Source organism: Trachemys scripta, chromosome 2 (assembly GCF_013100865.1).
Source record: "Trachemys scripta elegans isolate TJP31775 chromosome 2, CAS_Tse_1.0, whole genome shotgun sequence".
Classification (NCBI taxonomy): Eukaryota; Metazoa; Chordata; order Testudines; family Emydidae; genus Trachemys; species Trachemys scripta.
In genome coordinates this window covers 143,276,358-143,295,859 of record NC_048299.1, presented here as the reverse complement: position 1 = coordinate 143,295,859, position 19,502 = coordinate 143,276,358, and the positions used below count along the sequence as shown (strand labels likewise).

At 50.0% G+C, this 19,502-nt stretch overlaps 1 protein-coding gene across 1 annotated transcript in view; it reads right to left on the bottom strand.

The window, feature by feature from the left end:
- GPAT2 (glycerol-3-phosphate acyltransferase 2, mitochondrial) overlaps positions 1-19,502 on the bottom strand; it is a gene marked incomplete at its 3' end in the record, with an annotated part of 184,346 nt that overhangs the window by 146,981 nt on the left and 17,863 nt on the right. The window contains 1 exon segment of the mRNA XM_034761708.1: positions 9,228-9,379.

The following is a 19,502-nucleotide window of genomic DNA, read 5'->3' as shown; positions in this document are numbered from 1 at the left end:
AGGACCCATTCCAGCTGGGGATGTACTCCAGAGACTTGATTTGAACTTGCAGTTTATTTCATCACTGCTACAAGCCTAAACCAAGAACTTTGCTATTACTGTATGTAATTGATTCCATTTAACCATTTCTAGCTCTCATCTATATCTTTTTCCTTTTATGAATAAACCTTTAGATTTTAGATTCTAAAGGATTGGCAATAGCGTGATTTGTGGGTAAGATCGAATTTGTATATTGACCTGTGTCTGGGGCTTGGTCCTGTGGGATCAGGAGAACCTTTTTCCTTTTACTGGGGTATTGGTTTTCATAACCATTTGTCCCCATAATGAGTGGCACTGGTGGTGATACTGGGAAACTGGAGTGTCTAAGGAAATTGCTTGTGTGACTTGTGGTTAGCCAGTGGGGTGAGACCAAAGTCCTCTTTGTCTGGCTGGTTTGGTTTGCCTTAGAGGTGGAAAAACCCCAGCCTTGGGCTGTAACTGCCCTGTTTGAGCAATTTGTCCTAAATTGGCATTCTCAGTTGGGTCCCGCCAGAACCGCATCGTTACACCATCCATCTATCCATCCACTACACACCCATCCATCTATCCATTCATCCCCCTAAGCACCCATTCATCCATCCATCCCCCTATGCAACCATTTATCTAATCCAATCTATCCATCCATCCATCCCCTACACACCCATCTGTCTATCCATCCATCCCCCTACATACCCATCTGTCTATCCATCCATCCCCTACACACCCATCCATCTATCCATCTCCTACACACCCATCTATCTAATCCAATCTATCCATCCATCCACCTACACACCCACCTACCTATCTATTCATCCATCCCCCTACACACCCATCTTTCTAATCTATCCATGCATCTATGCATGCCCCTACACACTCATCTATCCATCCATCCACCTACACACCCATCTACCTAGCTATCCATCCATCCATCCACCTACACACCCATCTACCTATCTAATCCATCTATCCCCTACACACCCATCTATCCATCCATCCATCCATCCCCTACAAACCCATCTACCTATCTACCCATCCATACACTCATCTATCCATCCATGCCCCTACATACCCATCTATCTAATCTATCCATCCAGGCCCCTACACACCCATCTGTTGTCAGTAGCTACTGGTGTGGTGCTCTGCTCTTGTTCGATGATGATAACAGTTGGCTGCGTGCGTTTTCCCTCTGTGCGCTGCCCCAGCTCTGCGCAGATTGCTGACACTGCAGATCCCAAGAGAACCCCCAAAGACCACAGACTCTAGTAAGGTACGAAGGAACCCGAGCCAGGTTTATTGTCAAACTAAGCACAGTAATAGTTTCCCGTAGACTCTACAAGACATACTACGAATTTGTGCCCCCTGGCAATGGACCAGCTCAGTCAGTGGCGGGACTTTCCACTGCCCCCTAGGGCAGACAAAGATGTGCTCTCCGGGACGTATTTTTATACAGTTACAGGACAGATTACTCATCCCTACTGACGTATTGAGGTACAGCTCCTTGACTCATTAGGGTGCTGTCTCCCCCTTTGATCATGTTGTTTCAAACAAACAGATCTATCCATCATGCTATCCTTTTGACCCTGTCTTTAAGATGCACCTGACTGTTCCTTGTTATCTTTGTGGAATGTCCTCGTATCGGGATGTCCAGGTGCCATCTTGGCACAAGTTCCTCTTATTAGCACTTATGTGTGGATACACCTGCTTCTAGCAGCCCTCTTCTTGCCAACTTCTATGAGTGGGACCTGCCTCTGTCTCACAGCCCAGCTTTTGCTTCGCAATGCCTGGAAGTACTTTGGTTCAGGCTTCAGGCCTCAGACTGGGCCTTTGATACAAGGGTTTATGTTTCAGGGCCTCATCTTACTACACCATCTACCTATTTATCCATGCCCCTACACACCCATCTATCTGTCTATCCATCCCCCTACACACCCATCTATCCCTCCATCCCTCTCCCCCCTCCAACTATCCATCCCTCCATTCCTTTACACACCCATCTGACTATCAATCCCTCTACACACCCATCTGTCTATCCATCCATTCCCCCATGCACCCATGTATCTAATCCATTCTATCCATTCATCCCTTACACATGCATCTGTCTAGCCATCCATCCACCTACAAACCCATCTATCTATCCATCCATCCATCCCCTACAAAGCCATCTACCTATCTATCCATCCATCTATCTATCTATCCATGCTCCTACACACCCATCTACCTATCTATCCATCCATTCACCTACACATCCACCTACCTATCTATCCATCCCCCTACACACCCATCTATCCATCTGTCGTGGAAAAAGTTACCCACGCATTGATTTTAATTCACAGACTCAAGCCTGAGGCCAGTTTATTGCAATACATACCAACGCGTTGGGGTAGCAGTCCGAAAACTACTACACCCAGCAGCAGCTCGCAGGCGGCTTTATTCCGTCAAACAGCAAGCATATTAAAAATAATACATCATTTATGCAAAATAAGAGTAGGGGTCTGTTCCTTTTTCCCGGTAGCTTCCTTATTATTTACAAGAATTGGGTGCCTGTTGGGTGGGGGGTTTTCTTGGTGATTTTGACATGGGTGGTACTTGGCACCAGCGGGGGTATTGTTTTTCGTCAGGGTACATATTGTTTTCCGGGGGGGGGAGGGGTTATTATAGGACGCCCAAAGATGATATATGATTGGCTAGTGGCAGATAGCTGACCTTTACTAGAAGCAATTTCTTCATATAAGCCGTTATTATGTTTCATCAATGAGCAGTCATCATGTTTTTCCATCAACCAGTGGTTATCATGTTGCCAAGGCCTTTCGCATGGCTTCCTTCCCCTCCCTCCTCTGGTCATGGCCCATGACCCTATTTGGCAGGGGATTGCACAGCCTAGTTTAGTTCAGGTTCTGGCCTGTACTACCTTATGTAAAGGCTGTCTGTGCAGTCAGCTTCTGCCAGAGGGCCTGAATTTGGGCCTTCAGTGTTACTTTGGTTGTCATTAAGAAGGCTACCTAGTTCTTTTTCCCCACACATCCATCCATCCATCCCCTACAAACCCATCTACCCATCTATCCTTCCATCCCCCTACACACCCATCTATCCATCCATCCATGCCCCCCACACCCTTCTATCTGTCCATCCATCCATCCCCTTATGCACCCATCTATCTATCCATTCATCCCCATAAACACCCTTCGAGCTAGCTATCAGGGTCTTGTACTGCCATCTTTGCCACTTCTTCCTTTCAAGGGTTTGGGGGTTTGATCTGTAATTTGTTTTAGATGTTATTAATTTTGTCTCTTATTTTTGGTTGGTTGGTTGGTTGGTCGGTCGGTTGGGGTTTAGTGGCAGAAGGGGGGTTAGTGCTAAGGTTTGTGGGGAAAGGGGGCATCAGTGTTCTGGTCAGGGCAGAAGTGGGTCAGTGTTAGGGTTTGGTGGTAGAAGGTGGGTCATTATTGGGGCGTATTTGGTAGAAGGTGGGTCAATGTGAGGATTTGGGATGGAAGGGAGTCAGCATTGGGACTTAGGGGCAGAAGGGGGGGGTCAGGGTTTGGTGGAAGAAGGCTAGTCAGTGGTGGGGCATATTGGATAGAAGGTGGATCAATGTGGGTGGTTGGGGTGGAGGGTGGGGGGTTAGTGTTGGGGTTTAGTGGCAGAAAGAGGGGGTGTCCATGCTGTGACGGTCATTCCTACAGCAGAAAGGCTCTCTCATAGAGGAAGGGTTTGCAGCATCTCCTAAAGACACTCAGACTCTGGGTTGGCCTGACCCTTTCTGGATGCTTGTTCCGTAGCTGGATCCTCTCCACGCAGGTGAAGCTCTCCAATGCTTGCTCCTGAGCTTTGGGGTCTGCACTGTCCCAGAGGAGCGCAGCTGTTGGGCGTCAAGCTGACATCAGTGGGACGCACCTGACCTGCGGCCTCTACAATCCCCCAGTTCTCAGCGAGACAGACCTTGCACGTGCCAAGAGAACACCCTCTACCGAGGGAACCAGAGAGCAGCATCTGCTGAGCCCAGAAAGGAAATGTCAGCCTATTCCCTTTTTCAAAAAAAATTAGGGAATCCAAAGGAGCCCAATCACAGATGATGGGAGTACAAAGGAAAATAAACAAACGTGTTTATTCTGCACTTATCTGACTGGCAAACTCCTCCTCCACACCGCTCCCCTGACGACCAGCCCCCATTCCAATTTCCTGGAGCTAGGAGCAACTGAGGTTCAGCGTATTAATAGTAACAGAAATCGACAGAACAATCTATGTTAGAGAAACGCCGCTGGGAGGGGGAGACTACAACTGCCTCGTGCTGCTGCTATGGCCCCAAACGGGGCTTGGAAAGGAAAACAAACGCACTTTAGAGCATGGCTTGGACATATCATTTGAAAAGCATCCAGACCTTCCTATGCCCACCCTGGGTGCAATGTCAGAATCCAGGGCTGCAGGGGAGCGGTTCTGTCATTGGACACAGAACAATAATCTAGACAGATAATGCATCTAATCTGAGAGAGAGAGAGAGAGAGAGAGAAAGAGAGAGAACGGCCATACAGGCTCAGTCCAATGGTCCATCTAGCCCCATATCCTGTCTTCCAACAGTGGCTGATGCTTCAGAGGGAATGAACAGAACAGGGCAATTATCGAGTGGTCCATCCCCTGTCATCCAGACCACGCTTCTGGCAGTCAGAGGTTTAAGGACACCCGCAGCATGGGGTTGCATCCACATGAATCTTGGCTAATAGCCATCAATGGACCTATCTTCCATGAATGTATCTAATTCTTTTTTGAACCCAGTAATACTTTTGGCCTTCACAACATCCCCTGGCAAGGAGTTCCACAGGTTGACTGTGCATTATGTGAAGATGGATAGAAAGCTGGCTAGATCATTAGGCTCAACGGGTAGCAATCAATGGCTCCATGTCTAGTTGGCAGCCGATATCAAGCAGAGTGCCCCAAGGGTCAGTCCTGGGGCCGGTTTTGTTCAATACCTTCATTAATGATCTGGAGAATGGCGTGGACTGCACCCTCAGCAAGTTTGCAGATGACACTAAACTGGGAGGAGTGGTAGATATGCTAGAGGGTAGGGATAGGATACAGAGGGACCTAGACAAATTAGAGGATTGGGCGAAAAGAAACCTGATGAGATTCAACAAGGACAAGTGCAGAGTCCTGCACCTAGGATGGAAGAATCCCATGCACTGCTACAGACTAGGGACCGAATGGCTAGGCAGCAGTTCTGCAGAAAAGGACCTAGGGGTTACAGTAGATGAGAAGCTGGATATCAGTCAACAGTGTGCCCTTGTTGCCAAGAAGGCTAACGGCATTTTGGGCTGTATAAGTAGGGGCATTGCCAGCAGATCGAGGGATGTGATCATTCCCCTCTATTCGGCATTGGTGAGGTCTCATCTGGAGTACTGTGTCCAGTTTTGGGCCCCACACTACAAGAAGGATGCAGAAAAATTGGAAAGAGTCCAGCGGAGGGCAACAAAAATGATTAGGGGGCTGGAGCACATGACTTATGAGGAGAGGCTGAGGGAACTGGGATTGTTTGGTCTGCAGAAGAAAAGAATGAAGGGGAATTTGATAGCTGCTTTCAACTACCTGAAAGGGGGTTCCAAAGAGGATGGATCTAGACTGTTCTTAGTGGTATCAGATGACAGAACAAGGAGTAATGGTCTCAAGTTGCAGTGGGGGAGGTTTAGGTTGGAAAAACTTTTTCACTAGGAGGGTGGTGAAGCACTGGAATGGGTTCCCTAGGGAGGTGGTGGAATCTCCTTCCTTAGAGGTTTTTAAGGTCCGGCTTGACAAAGCCTTGGCTGGGATGATTTAGTTGGGGATTGGTCCTGTTTTGAGCAGGGGGTTGGACTAGATGACCTCCTGAGGTCCCTGCCAACCCTGATTCTGTGATTCTAAGAAGTACTTCCTTCTGTTTGTTTTAAATCTGCTGCCTATTAATTTCATTGGGCGACCCCTAGTTCTCGTGTTATGTGAAGGGGTAAATCACACTTCCTTATTCACTTTCTCCACACCAGTCATGATTTTATAGACCTCTAACATGTCCCCCCTCAGTTGTCTCTTTTCTAAGATGAACAGTCCCGGTCTTTTTCCATCTCCTCTTGTATGGAAACTGTTCCATACCCCTAATCATTTTTGTTGCCTTCTCTGTACTTTTTCCAATTCAAATATATCTTTTTTGAGATGGATCTCCCAGAACTGCATGCAGTATTCAAGGTGTGGGCGTACCATGGATTTATATAGTGGCATTATGATATTTTCTGTCTTATTAGGTATTCTTTTCCTAACGGTTCCTAACATTCTGTTAGCTTTTTTGACTGCTGCTGCACATTGAGCAGATATTTTCAGAGAACTATCCACGACTCCAAGATCTCTTTCTTGAGTGGTAACAGCTAATTTAGACCCATTGTTTTATATGTATCATTGGGATTATGTTTTCCAAGGTGGGTTACTTTGCATTTATAGACATTGAATTTCATCTGCCATTATGTTGCCCAGTCACTCAGTTTCATGAGATCCCTTTGTAACTCTTCATAGGCTGCTTTGGACTTAACTATCTTGAGTAGTTTTTTATCATCTGCAAACTTTGTCATCTCGCTGTTTACCCGTTTTACCACTGTTTACCCCTTACCCAGATCACTGATGAATATGTTGAACAGCACTGGTCCCAGTACAAATTCTTGGGGGACCCTGCTATTTATCTCTCTCAACTGTGAAAACTGACCATCTATTTCTATCCTTGGTTTCCTATCTTTTAACCAGTTACTGATCCATGAGAGGACCTTTCCCGTTATTCCATGACTGCTTACTTTGCTTAAGAGCCTTTGGTAAGAGACCTTGTCAAAGACCTACTGAAAGTCCAAGTACCCTATATCCACTGGATCACATGCTTGTTGACACACTCAAAGAATTCTGATAGATTGGTGAGGCATGATTTCCCTCTACAAAAGCCGTGTTGACTCTTCCCAAGCATATCGTGTTCATCAATATGTCTGATAATTCTGTTCTTTACGATAGTTTACACCAATTTGCCTTGGTACTGAAGTCAGGCTTACTGGCCTGTAAATGTCAGAATCACCTCTGGAGCCTTTTTAAAAAATAAGCTTTACATTAGCTACCCTCCAGTCATCTGGTCCAGAGGCTGATTTAAGTGATAGGTTACATACCACAGTTAGTAGTTCTGCAATTTCATATCTGAGTACCTTCAGAACTCTTGCTGGTACTGTCTAGTCCTGGTGATTTATTACTATTTAATTGATCAGTTTGTTCCAAAACCTCCTCTACTGACACCTCAGTCTGAGACAGTTCCATAAATTTGTCACCTAGCAAGAATGGCTCAGGTTTGGGAATCTCCCTCACATCCGCTGCAGTAAAGACTGATGCAAAGAATTCATTTAGCTTCTTCACAATGACCTTATCTTCCTTGAGTGCTCCTTTAGCACCTCAATTGTCCAGTGGCCCCACTGATTGGTTGGCAGGCTTCTGCTTTTGATGTGTTTAAAAAAAAAATTGCTGTTAGTTTGTCGGTCATTTGCTAGTTGCTCTTTAACTTTTTTTTTTTTTTTGGCTTGCCTAATTCTACAGAGTTTATGCTCCTTTCTATTTTCCTCGGTAGGACTGACTTCCCGTTTTAAAGGATGTATTTTTGCCACAGACAGCCTCTTTTACTCTGCTCTTTACCCACCATGGCATATTTTTGGTCCTCTTACTATTTTTTTATTTTGGGGTATACATTTAGTTTGAGCCTCTTGTGACATTCCATACCTCGGGGAGCACCCTGTAACCCCCATATTCCTAATTTATATATAATTGTGATCTTGCATATAAAGCACGCCATGTAAGGTATCAGGGGAAAGGTTATGATCTGGTGAAAGTCACTGTTCTATCTAAATATGTATATCATTAGTGCATAGGAAGTTATGAGATTGTGTTGTATGGTTGTCAGTAAAACATGCTGTAAGTTTGGGAAGTGCCCAGATACTAGCTCTCCAGAGACAATGACAAGGGAGGTAACCAACGCCCAAGCGGGTGCTGAACAGACATCACCAGTCATTGTCCAGCAGAGGAGTTACAATTCAATGACTCACTCACAGGAGACACACCGGGGTATTGCGCAGTAGTGTAGCTAGGGAGGGAGCGGGAGAGCAGCTGCTCCCCCAATGAGCACAAGTGGCGCCTTGTCGATTTCTTGGCGCCTTTTTACTCACCCAGGGGAGTGATAAAAAAAACGCACCACCCGCTGTGGCGCTTTTATTTTACTCACCCGGCGGCGCTCCAGGTCTTCGGCGGCACTTCAGCGGCGGGACCTTCACTCGCTCCAGGTCTTCGGTGGCATTTTGGCGGTGGGACCTTCAGTGCCGCCAAAGACACCCGGAGCGAGTGAAGGGCCCGCCGCCGAAGACCCGGAGCGCCGCCGGGTGAGTAAAAGCACTGCAGCGGGTGGCGCCTTTTTTTTTTATTGCTCCCCCTGTTCCCTCCACCTGGCTACGCCACTGGTATTGCGTCACCTTGTGACTCAGCAACGCCCACCAGACATGCCTGGACTTGTGTTCTCCAGGCACATGGAACTAAGGGTATAAAACAGAACACAGTGGCCACATGCTTTGCCTTTCTCCTGCCCCCACCTATGCTGCAAGCAACAAGGTCACTGAGAAGACTGAAGACTCCAACTGAGGGGACTGCCCCAAGTTTCAAGGATGAAACCTGTGTACTATGAACTGCAATATCCAGTGGGGTGACAAAAACTGCTTAATCTAGATTGTGCCTAGTCTAATAGGGTTGAGAGTTTAGACTGCCTGCTTAGATTTTATTTTATTTTGGTAACTAAATCTGACTTTTTGCCTATCAATTATAATCATTTAAAATCTATCTTTTGTAGTCAATAAACTTCTTTTATTGTTTATCATTACCAGTGAGTTTGCCTGAAGTGTTCAGTAAATCTGTTCAGGTTTACAAAGGCTGGGGTATATCCACTTTCCATTGATGAAGTGGGGAACCAATTAATAAATTGTGCACTGCTTGTCTTGAGCAGTGCAAGACAGTATATTCCGGGGGTACAGTGCTGGGAGCTGGGGGGATTTGGCTGGTGCCTTTCTCTGTGATTCATGAGTGGCTCTGGGAACATTCATGCAATCCAGCTGGGTGTGGGACTCCACATGCTGTTATGCTGAGTGATCACAGCACTTGGAGGGGCTAGTGATCTTGGACCAGTCACTTACCCTATCTGGGTCTCGGTTCCCCATCTGTCAAGTGGAGATGACAGCACTGTGCTCACTCATTAGGCTGTCCTGGAGGGCACATTCTTTAATGACCATGAGGTGCTCCGATACTAGAATGATGGGTTGTCAAGGGCTCCCCCGTGTCAGTCACCCTACAGAAAAACAAACTAACACTTAACTCAAATGGCCACACAGGCACTAAAGTGCATAATATAAGCAATACTCCTTTGCAAAGATCCTAGGCAAATACTGTCAAGATTAGGGCCCTGAACAGCCAGGTTCCTTGCATTCCCAAGGAGTGCCTTCCTTCCTAGTCCTGGCTTCTCCCAGGACTGGCACCTAGTAGACACAGCCAGCCCTTTTTATCTGGCTTGCTGAGCCTTGATTGGCTTCCACCCGCTTCCGGCTCTTCTAGGTGCTGGAGGACCAACTCTCACTGATCCTGCCTGCAGATGATCATGGGAAGCTTCTCTAGGCAATCCCTGGGAAGGTCCAAGTTGGCTGCTCTTGCCTTCCAGCAGGACACCTCCTTAGGAAGGGTTGCACCAAGCTGACAGGGCCTCAAGCAGGGGTCAGCAAACATTTGGTACAGTCAGTCACAGTTTCAGGGACACTGCACCTGTATTCCACCTCCCTGGTCCACCAAGGCCACCATTTCAGCCTCCTGGCTCCCAGCAGTCACCTGTCTTCGGCAGCAACCCATGTCTCTCTCCCCCCTGCTCGGGGCTTTTTAAGGCTGCCCAGTTCCCAGCCTTACACTGTGATATCCCCAGCAAGCCAGACTGGCTGAACAGGCCAGTGCCTGTGCTTTGCTTTCTCTATGAAGGCTACGAACAACGTAACTAGCAGTCAGAAGTTTCCATGCAGCTCTTTCTAAACAAACCCCTTTATTCTTAAGGTAAAAGCATGACAGAGAAAACTCACTGAAACAATCAAGGAACCAATACGCCTGCTAGAGCGCTCAGGTCACTCCGCAATTCCATCCTCAGGCTCTGGTAGGTGTCAGTCTTTCAAAACCCATGACTGGGTTTTCTCTGTGGTTACATGTTTGTAACTCTCAGATTCCAAAACCAGAACCCTGGTTGGGCAGGTCAGCCGCTTCTCTACAGCTCAGGCCTTTGCTCTCCAGTCTCTGGCAACAGCTGATCAGCAGACATTCATCCTCTCCTCAGGGCGGAGCTTCAGGAGGCAGGTTTTTGTATAACCAAAGGTGGGGAATGTGCATTAACCTCTCCCTAGGTATTCCTCAGGAAAGCCACTTACTATTTATTGTCCCAAAAGTCCATTCTTGTCTGGCACGTTTTCAATCTAGTTCTTTGAACCCCCAGGTCTCCCTTCTGTAACACCTCCCCCATCCCTCAGAGAGGTGACATACAATCCTGATCCATAATACATAAACCCTGAATTTAACACAATGGCCCCCAAAGATACTTAAATTTAATTCAATAAAATCTCCCAAGTATCTGGCAGAATGTTGCCATATCTATCAACCACCCCTCACCTGGGGGTAGGTAGAAATGTGGGGGGACTGTAGGAGACCCCTGGGACTTTCTGGGGGAAGTTATGTCCCCAGAGACCTCTTTGCATTGTCTGCTTATGTGAACCATGCCTGGAAAGAACTGTAGTGTAGTTACTTCTCACCTCAGTTATCAGGGTGGAGCAATTTGCCAATTTCCTCTGTCTTTGTTTTTAAACAGATCTCAAAACTTACCAGAACTATCAAACTCTTCCTTCCTGTTTTGGAGGCAAACAGAGAGATGGTATCTAGCCAGGGGTGAAAGTAACTTAAGGGACTTACCAGTACACATGATGGCTGGGGTCCTGAGCAAGATGGGGGGGGAGGCATTCAACCAGAAGGGGCGGGGATAGGGCCAGACTCCCCCAGCCAGTCCTTCAGCGCTGCCCGGCCTACGCCGATTTAAAAGGGCCCGGGGCTCCAGCTGCTGGTGCGGTAGCAGCACCCGGGAGCCCCGGCCCCTTTAAATCACCGCCGGAGCCCCATGGTAGCAGTAGCAGTAGCGGCGGCGGCTCTGGCAGTGATTTAAAGGGCCTGGGGCTCCGGCTGCTGCCGGGAGCCCTGGGCCCTTTTAAGTTGCCGGGACCCCAGTGAAGCTGCCCCTTTTGGCCACCCTCATCAGCGGCCCTGCCAGTATGGTCGGCTGTGTACCGGCTCTTACTGGTACGCCGTACCGGACTATACCAGCTTACTTTCACCTCTGTGTCTAGCTGGTGTAAATGGTGTAGCACCACTGGAGTCAATGGGGCCAGATCCTCAGAGGTGTAAATCAGTAGAATCAATGGTTGGGTGTACCAGCTGTGTTCATCCACGTGAGACTATCATCAAGTACTTCAGAGTCTCTTTAAATCAGTGCCAGGGAATGCTGATGCTGAGTTAGGGACACTCTGAAATACTATGTCTGATCGACTTTAATGCTGGTGAAAGGTGCTGTATTGACAGCCCTGGAGAGTAAAGTCCATCTGTTATCGAGTGAAGCCATTTCAGGCAGCAGCAAGGCATGAGTTCCCTGCACTGCCCAAAAAGTCTGTCCTGAACGGACCCTCGCTGGGGGTGAGGTCAGTCTCCATAAGAACAGCCATACTGGGTCAGACCAAAGGTCCATCTAGCCCAGTGTCCTGTCTTCTGACAGTGGCCAATGCCAGGTGCCCCAGAGGGAATGAACAGAACAGGGGATCATCAAGTGATCCATCCCCTGTTGCCCAATCCCAGCTTCTGGCAAACAGAGGCTAGGGACACCATCCCTGCCCATCCTGGCTAATAGCCATTGATGGACCTATCCTCCATGAACTTAGCTAGTTCTTTTTTTAACCCTGTTAGTTTCTTGGCCTTAACAACATCCTCTGGCAAGGAATTCCACAGGTTGACTGTGCATTGTGTGAAAAAAATACTTCCTTTTGTTTGTTTTAAGCCTGCTGCCTATTAATTTCATTTGGTGAGCCTTAGTTCTTATGTTATGAGAAGGAGTAAATAACACTTCATTATTTACTTTCTCCACACCAGTCATGATTTTATAGCCATCTATCATATCTCCCCTGAATTGTCTCTTTTCCAAGCTGAAAAGTCCCAGTCTTATTAAGCTCTTCTCATACGGCAGCCCTTCCATACCCCTAATCATTTTTGTTGCCCTTTTCTGAACCTTTTCCAAGTCCAATATATCTTTTTTAAGATGGGGGTGACCTCATCTGCATGCAGTATTCAAGATGTGGGCGTACCATGGTATAGAAGGGTTTGGCCAGAGCTCGTCCCTCCCCGGGGCAGTGGGGAACCACGCCGCCTCGCTACGTCCATCTGGTTATGTCAGGGAACTAGTCTGGCCGCGGGATCTCATGCCGCGGCAGCGGTAAAGGCAAAACAAACGGGGACCCACACTGGGTTGGAGGGCAGTAGCGAGTCCCACGCTCCGGTCCTCGGACAGGGGCTGAGCAAACAGATAAGCAACAAGCCCAGGCCCTGGGTCAGGGCGGGGCAGTACAGAGTCAGTGGCTCAGGCCTCAGGCAGGGGCTGAGCAAACCGGTAAGCAACAAGCCCAGGTCCTGTCTCCAAAGGGCCTGGGAGAGGGGGAGATGCCACCCGCACATTGGGTGGCAGTGGGGACGCAGGCCCACCCACTCTACTGCGTCCCAGCCCGGGCCCTAGCCGCAGCAGAAGACTTGCTGCTGAGTCAGTGGGGATCCCGGCCACAACACACTGATATCGGCTCTAGGGCTGCTGCAGCCAGACAAGGGTCAGCTGCCCCCGGGCTACTTCCTACCTCCCCCTCTAGAGGTACCTGCGTCCGGGCGGTGTCCTCCAAGGGATCCAGCACCATGGGCTCCTCCGGGTACCCGGTGAGCGGCAGGCTTGGCAGCTCCTCTGGGTAACTGGCGACGGGCAGGCTTAACTGCTTCTCCAGGGCCTGGTCGGTGTCAGGCCTCGGCTGGTCTGGCCAGTCCTCGGGTCGGCCACCAATTGCCGAGGTCTCCCCACCAGGAGCTATGTCACAGGCGTCTGGCTTCTCCAGCAGCTGGGTCTCTAGTGAGCTCTGGGGTTGGGCTTTTGTACTTCCTGTCCTGAGCCCTGACCTCTGTGGGGCGGGCACAGGCTCCACTGGCTCTGCCCACTTTGGCGGATGGAGGGCCTCGTTCCTCCCTGGGGCGGCGGGGAACCACACCTCCTCGCTACACATGGATTTATATAGAGGCAATATGATATTTTCCGTCCTAGTATCTATCCCTTTCTTAATGATTCCCAGCATTCTGTTTGCTTTTTTGACTGCCGCTGCACATGGAGTGGATGTTTTCAGAGAACTATCCACAATGACTCCAAGATCTCTTTGCATTTATCAATACTGAATTTTATCTGCCATTTTGTTGCCCAGTCACCCAGTTTTGCCCCAAGGGGGCCAAATCCTGCCAAAAGTGAAGAGCTAAAGTCAGGCACCTAATTCACCTAAAGTCAAGCACCTGGTTTCTTAGAGGTGCTGCACCCTCACAACTCCCCCAGAGTATCATTGGTCCCTGATCAACCATAGGACTGATTTTCAGGAGTGCTGCACACCAACAACTCCACTTAAGGGGGCGTGTAGCAGATCTCTGACTCACCACCGCGGCACCTCCTGCTGGTCGTCCAGGAATTAGCTCCTCAGCCTCGCAGAGCCCCCTGGTGGCCGCTGTCTCACTTGCCTTAGGCCTAGGGTTACCATACATCCGTTTTTTCCCGGACATGTCCGGCTTTTCGGCACTCAAACCCCCGTCCGTGGGGAATTGCCAAAAAGCCGAACATGTCCGGGAAAATGCCGGCCAGACACTTCCCCTCCAGCGGCAGCTCTGCTCCTCCCCTGACTCTTCGGCTCTGTTTAAGAGCCGAGCTGCCCGAGCGCTATGGGCTTCAGGCAGCCCCCTTGCCTCCGGACCCCAGCTGCCAGCCGGGCACTTCCCCTCCCGGGCTCCGGCGGCACAGGGTCCGGAGGCATGGGGGCTGCCCGAAGCCGGTAGCGCTGGGGCAGCTCGGATCTTAAACAGAGCCGAAGAGTCAGGGGAGGAGCAGAGCCTCCAGCCGCGGCGGCTCTGCTCCTCCCCGACTCTTCAGCTCTGTTTAAGAGCCGAGCGCTACGGGCTTTGGGCAGCCCCCATGCCTCCAGACCCTGCGCTGCCGGAGCCCGGGAGAGGAAGTGCCCGGCCAGGGGCGCAGGATCCGGAGGCAAGGGGGCTGCCCGAAGCCCAAGCGCTACCGGCTTCACGGTTTGCTGGGCAGCCTCCAGACCCTGTGCCCCCGGCTGGGCGCTTCCCCTCCCGGGCTCCAGCTGCGCTGGGGAAGCGCCGGCCAGGGGCGCAGGGTCTGGGGGCTGCCCGGGAAACCGTGAAGCCGGTAGTGCTCGGGCAGCGGTTTCCGCGTGGCTGGGAGTGGGAGGGAGGAGGGGCGGAGTTAGGGCGGGGAAGGGGCGGACTGGGGGTGGGAAATGGGCGGGGCCATGACCCCATGGAGGGTCCTCTTTTTTTATTTGTTAAGTATGGTAATTCTATTAGGCCCCCATGTCCCTCCCAGACCCCGGTGCCCTTTCCCTTGGGGTTCTGCCCCCTGCAGTACCCGCACACACTGGGTCTCCCCTCCTAGGGGAACCCCAACCCCCTATACCCACCTTGCCTCAGTGGCTACTGCCAGTCGTCATCCAGCTCCCGCTCCCTAGGTCAAACTGTAGTCTGTAATGGCCACTCATCATTGGGAAGGGGAATGGACCAGCTGCCTCTGCCTATCCCCGGACTGCCCCTCTGCAGCCCCAGTACCACCTTCAGCCTTTAGCAAGGCCTCAGCCTGGGGAGTTGCCAGGCTGGAGCTCCCCAGCTCCTTTTGCCCTTCCCCAGCCCTGCTCTGCTTCAGGTACCCTGTGCTCCCAGGCAGCCAGGTCCTTCTCATTCCAGCCTTGGAGTGAGACTGACCAGCTCCTCCCTTAGCCCTTAGATCAGGGCCTGCCACAACTGTGGCCGCCTCCCCAATCAGCCTACCTTTTCCCCTAGGAGCGAGGTAACTGCCTCACTACAGGGGGTTAGCACTCAGGCCCTCTGCAAAGCAGGCCCCAGGTCTCTGATGGGAATTGACAGCCCTGGAGCCATTACAGCCTATCACATACATTCAAAGATGGCAAGCCTTTAAAATGATCAATAACATGGAAGTAGAGCAGAGCAAAAACAGGATTTGCGTCCTACGGGGAATTTAGACATTTTGAAATTTTTTTCAGTTCCGATTTGGAACAAAAACTCAAAATTTCTCATGGCACAGAAATTCAGGAAAAAATAGGATTTGGAACCACTGAATCATTTTGTTTTCATACTATTGAAATGTTACAATTTTGTATAAAACATTATATAGAGGAGCTCGGGTTGTTTAGTCTGACCAAAGGAAGGCTGAGGGGGGATATGATTGCTCTCTTTAAATATATCAGAGGGATAAATACCAGGGAGGGAGAGGAATTATTCCAGCTCAGTACTAATGTGGACACGAGAACGAATGGATATAAACTGGCCGTGGGGAAGTTTAGGCTTGAAATTAGACGAAGGTTTTTGACCGTCAGAGGGGTGAAATATTGGAACAGCCTTCCGAGGGAAACGGTGGGGGCGAAGGACCTGTCTGGTTTTAAGATTAAGCTAGATAAGTTTATGGAGGGAATGGTTTAATGGAAAAACATGATTTTAGTCAAAGGAACAGCGTGCCATGGCAGGTAAATAGTATAATGGCTAACAAGGGTCAGGCTGGAGACTCTTGCCTACATGCTCGGGGTTTTACTGATCGCCATATTTGGGGTCGGGAAGGAATTTTCCTCCAGGGTAGATTGGCAGAGGCCCTGGAGGTTTTTCGCCTTCCTCCGCAGCATGGGGCAGGGATCGCTAGCAGGAGGATTCTCTGCCAATTGAAGTCTCTAAGCCACAGGATTTGGGGACTTCAACAGCAGAGTCAAGGGAAAGGGTAGGGACGGCTTTGTGGCCTGCATCATGCAGGGGGTCAGACCAGATGATCATAATGGTCCCTTCTGACCTTAAAGTCTATGAGTCTATGAGTCTATGAAATGTAAGATCATAATAAATATGTGCTATATATGCTATGATAGTAAAATTCATATTTTAATATGGTAGAAAAGACAATAACATTAATCCAAACAATAATGTCGAAAGGAACTATTTTGACATTATCTAAACAAAGCGAGAGAGTCAAAAGGATTCGCATCCACGCTTTGCCATCAAAACTTTCGTTGAAATTCACACATGCGATGAAACTGCATTTTTCTGATGCAAAACTCTTCTGCTGAAATTTTTTTTGACCAGTGCTACAAGAAAGAAAGAAAGAAAAAGAAAAAGTGTAGACATACCTTGAGGATATGTCTATACACCAGCTTGGAGCCAATAGCTGCGAAGTTAGATATACATGGGCTAGCTCTGCTGTTGCTCGCCAAGCCATGTAGGATCCCCACCCCAATCATGAAGCCGCATCTCTCACATGCATCCAGACCATCTGCTCCCTGCCAGATGTTAGCACCAGGAGATTTTTCTCAGGGTCTCTGAAATCCTTTTGCTCTCTGAGCTCTGACCTCCCAGCTGGTGGTGGGAGGCGGAATCCCTCGAGAAGGCGCGTGACTCTGACATGTCCCTCATGCTGCCCAGAGTGTCTTAGCAGCAGGCTGACTGCTGGCGTTGGCCTCCTAGACAAATTCTACCAGGAGGTGGGCCAGGCTGGAGAAAAGAGTTCAGATCCAGCAGCCCAGTCCCACCTCCAACTCCGCCATTTTGTTTTCCCCACAAGGAAGTTGAGTCCTGATGGAACAGTTTCCCCTCAGTCTCCTTCCCTTTGTGTTTCTAGCAGGTCCTGCCTGCACATGTCTCCCCTGCTAAAGCCCCCATCCAGATCCCTGAGCGGGACTTTGGATCAACCAGAGGAGAGGCGCCACTCCCAGGTGTTATGCCTGCTAGGATGGGACTTTGGGAGTCTAGCCAGTGCTGTGTGGACAAGATCAATAAATGTCACAGGGGTCTGTAGTCAATGGAAGATTCTCATAGGCTTTAGAACAGAACCTCACTGTTGGCTCTCAGGGCCTCACTTAAGGAGCTCTGGTCCCTTGCCTCCCAGCTGAGCACCAGGCAAGCCACAAAGGGAAAGAACAAAGCAGGGGAAGGTCCCCTTCACCATGGATCAATGATCCAGACACAGACAGGGAACCATCCGATTCCAAGTTTCAGAGTAGCAGCCGTGTTAGTCTGTATCCGCAAAAAGAACAGGAGTACTTGTGGCACCTTAGAGACTAACAGATTTNAACATAGGTTTGCCAGAATGGCTTGATCCGCAGATCCAGCTAGTCCTGTCTCTGACAGTGCCCAGCACCAGCTGCTTCAGTGGAAGCTGCAAGAGCCCCTACACTGATGGGTCAACCTGCCCCCCGGGGAAGATTCTTCCTGACCCCTATTAGTTAGATGTTAGCTCATGCCCTGAAGCATGAGATTTTATATCTCCTATTGTTGTGCTTGTGAATTGTGGCTTGGTAGGCCACAATCTATGGCTCCGGGTAGATAGTAACTTGGAATCGGATAAAGAACAGGAGTACTTGTGGCACCTTAGAGACTAACAGATTTATTAGAGCATAAGCTTTCGTGGACTACAGCCCACTTCTTCGGATGCATCCGAAGAAGTGGGCTGTAGTCCACGAAAGCTTATGCTCTAATAAATCTGTTAGTCTCTAAGGTGCCACAAGTACTCCTGTTCTTTATCCGATTCCAAGTTACTATCTACCCGGAGCCATAGATTGTGGCCTACCAAGCCACAATTCACAAGCACAACAATAGGAGATATAAAATCTCATGCTTCAGGGCATGAGCTAACATCTAACTAATAGGGGTCAGGAAGAATCTTCCCCGGGGGGCAGGTTGACCCATCAGTGTAGGGGCTCTTGCAGCTTCCACTGAAGCAGCTGGTGCTGGGCACTGTCAGAGACAGGACTAGCTGGATCTGCGGATCAAGCCATTCTGGCAAACCTATGTTCCTGCTTTCACCACTTCCCATCGCTGTGGCTGTTAGAGGTACTAAGTGACCCTGGATTTGATAGCAATGGTCTCAGAGTTCCCTGGGGATTCGCATGAGATGCAATGGGGGCAGCATGTCAGGATTCAAACCACCACACCCCCGGCTGGGTACTGCTGCAGCTGTGGTGCTCAGTGGGTTAAGCACACTGCAATATGTGCATTGAGATTAGCATCTGGTAAGCCCCAGGTGGAGATCCCTAGGGCTGAGCTCGCTCAGCGGGAAGGAACATTGGCCTGGAATCCTGAAGAAGGAACTGAAGTTTCCCCAGGCTCCATGGGTTTCAGCCTCCCCCTCCTTCCCCTGCCAGAGAACCATGGTGCCGGACACTCCCCAGTGCGACACGGCCACCCTGGAAACAGCCACAGGCATAAACCACAACTTCCTCTTATCCAGCTCTGGGTCTCCAGTGCCTGGGGTCACCCCAGGCCTTCCGCAAGGGAAGAGGATCCTGGGAGAAAGTAGAGATGCAGAGAGACTGTCTGCAGAGAGATCACCACGGGGGTAAGAGGCCAGGGCTGATGGCAGCCACGTCCCTCGCCCCCTCGGGTCACCTGGGTCACTTGTTTCTTTTCTCTGAAACCCCCTCCAGCTGATTAATATCACCCTGACCCAGAGGGCCCGGCCCAAAGCATCAGATCCCAGGGGCTGGATCCCTGGCCTGGGATGGGAGGCTGTGGGTCTCTAGGAGCCGAGTGCATGGTCCCACGGGGAGAAGGAGAGACAAAGACATGTGGGGAGAGGGGGAAAGTGGGAGTCAAGAGACACTGATGAAGAGAGGGGGATGGAGAAGGGGAGAGGGAGGTGCAAATGGAGAGGGAACCGCAGACACTTAAATCTCCATCTCCCAGTCATCGGAGGCCTGGTTGTCGGGAAGCCCTTAATAATGTCTGCAAATAACAGTTGCATCCCGGCGCCAACGGCGAGAGGGGAGAGGCAGGGCCGCGCCGGTGATCGGAGGCTCGGCTAAGGTCTGTGGGAACCCGGCTCCGCATCGGGGAGGCGCCCCGCCTGCTCTGGAAAACGGAGCAAACCCTGCACAGCGTGTGGGAAGCTGCTGGAGGCTGGGAGCAGCAATTCCCAGGGTGCTTCCCTGCTGAAGGAGCGCTCTGCCTGCCAGGCTCCAGGAGTTAACTCCTCCTAGGAAAGCCTGCAGCCGGGACCGGCTCCCTAGAGCAGGCAATGGGATAGGGTGTCAGTCTGCAGAGCTGTCAGT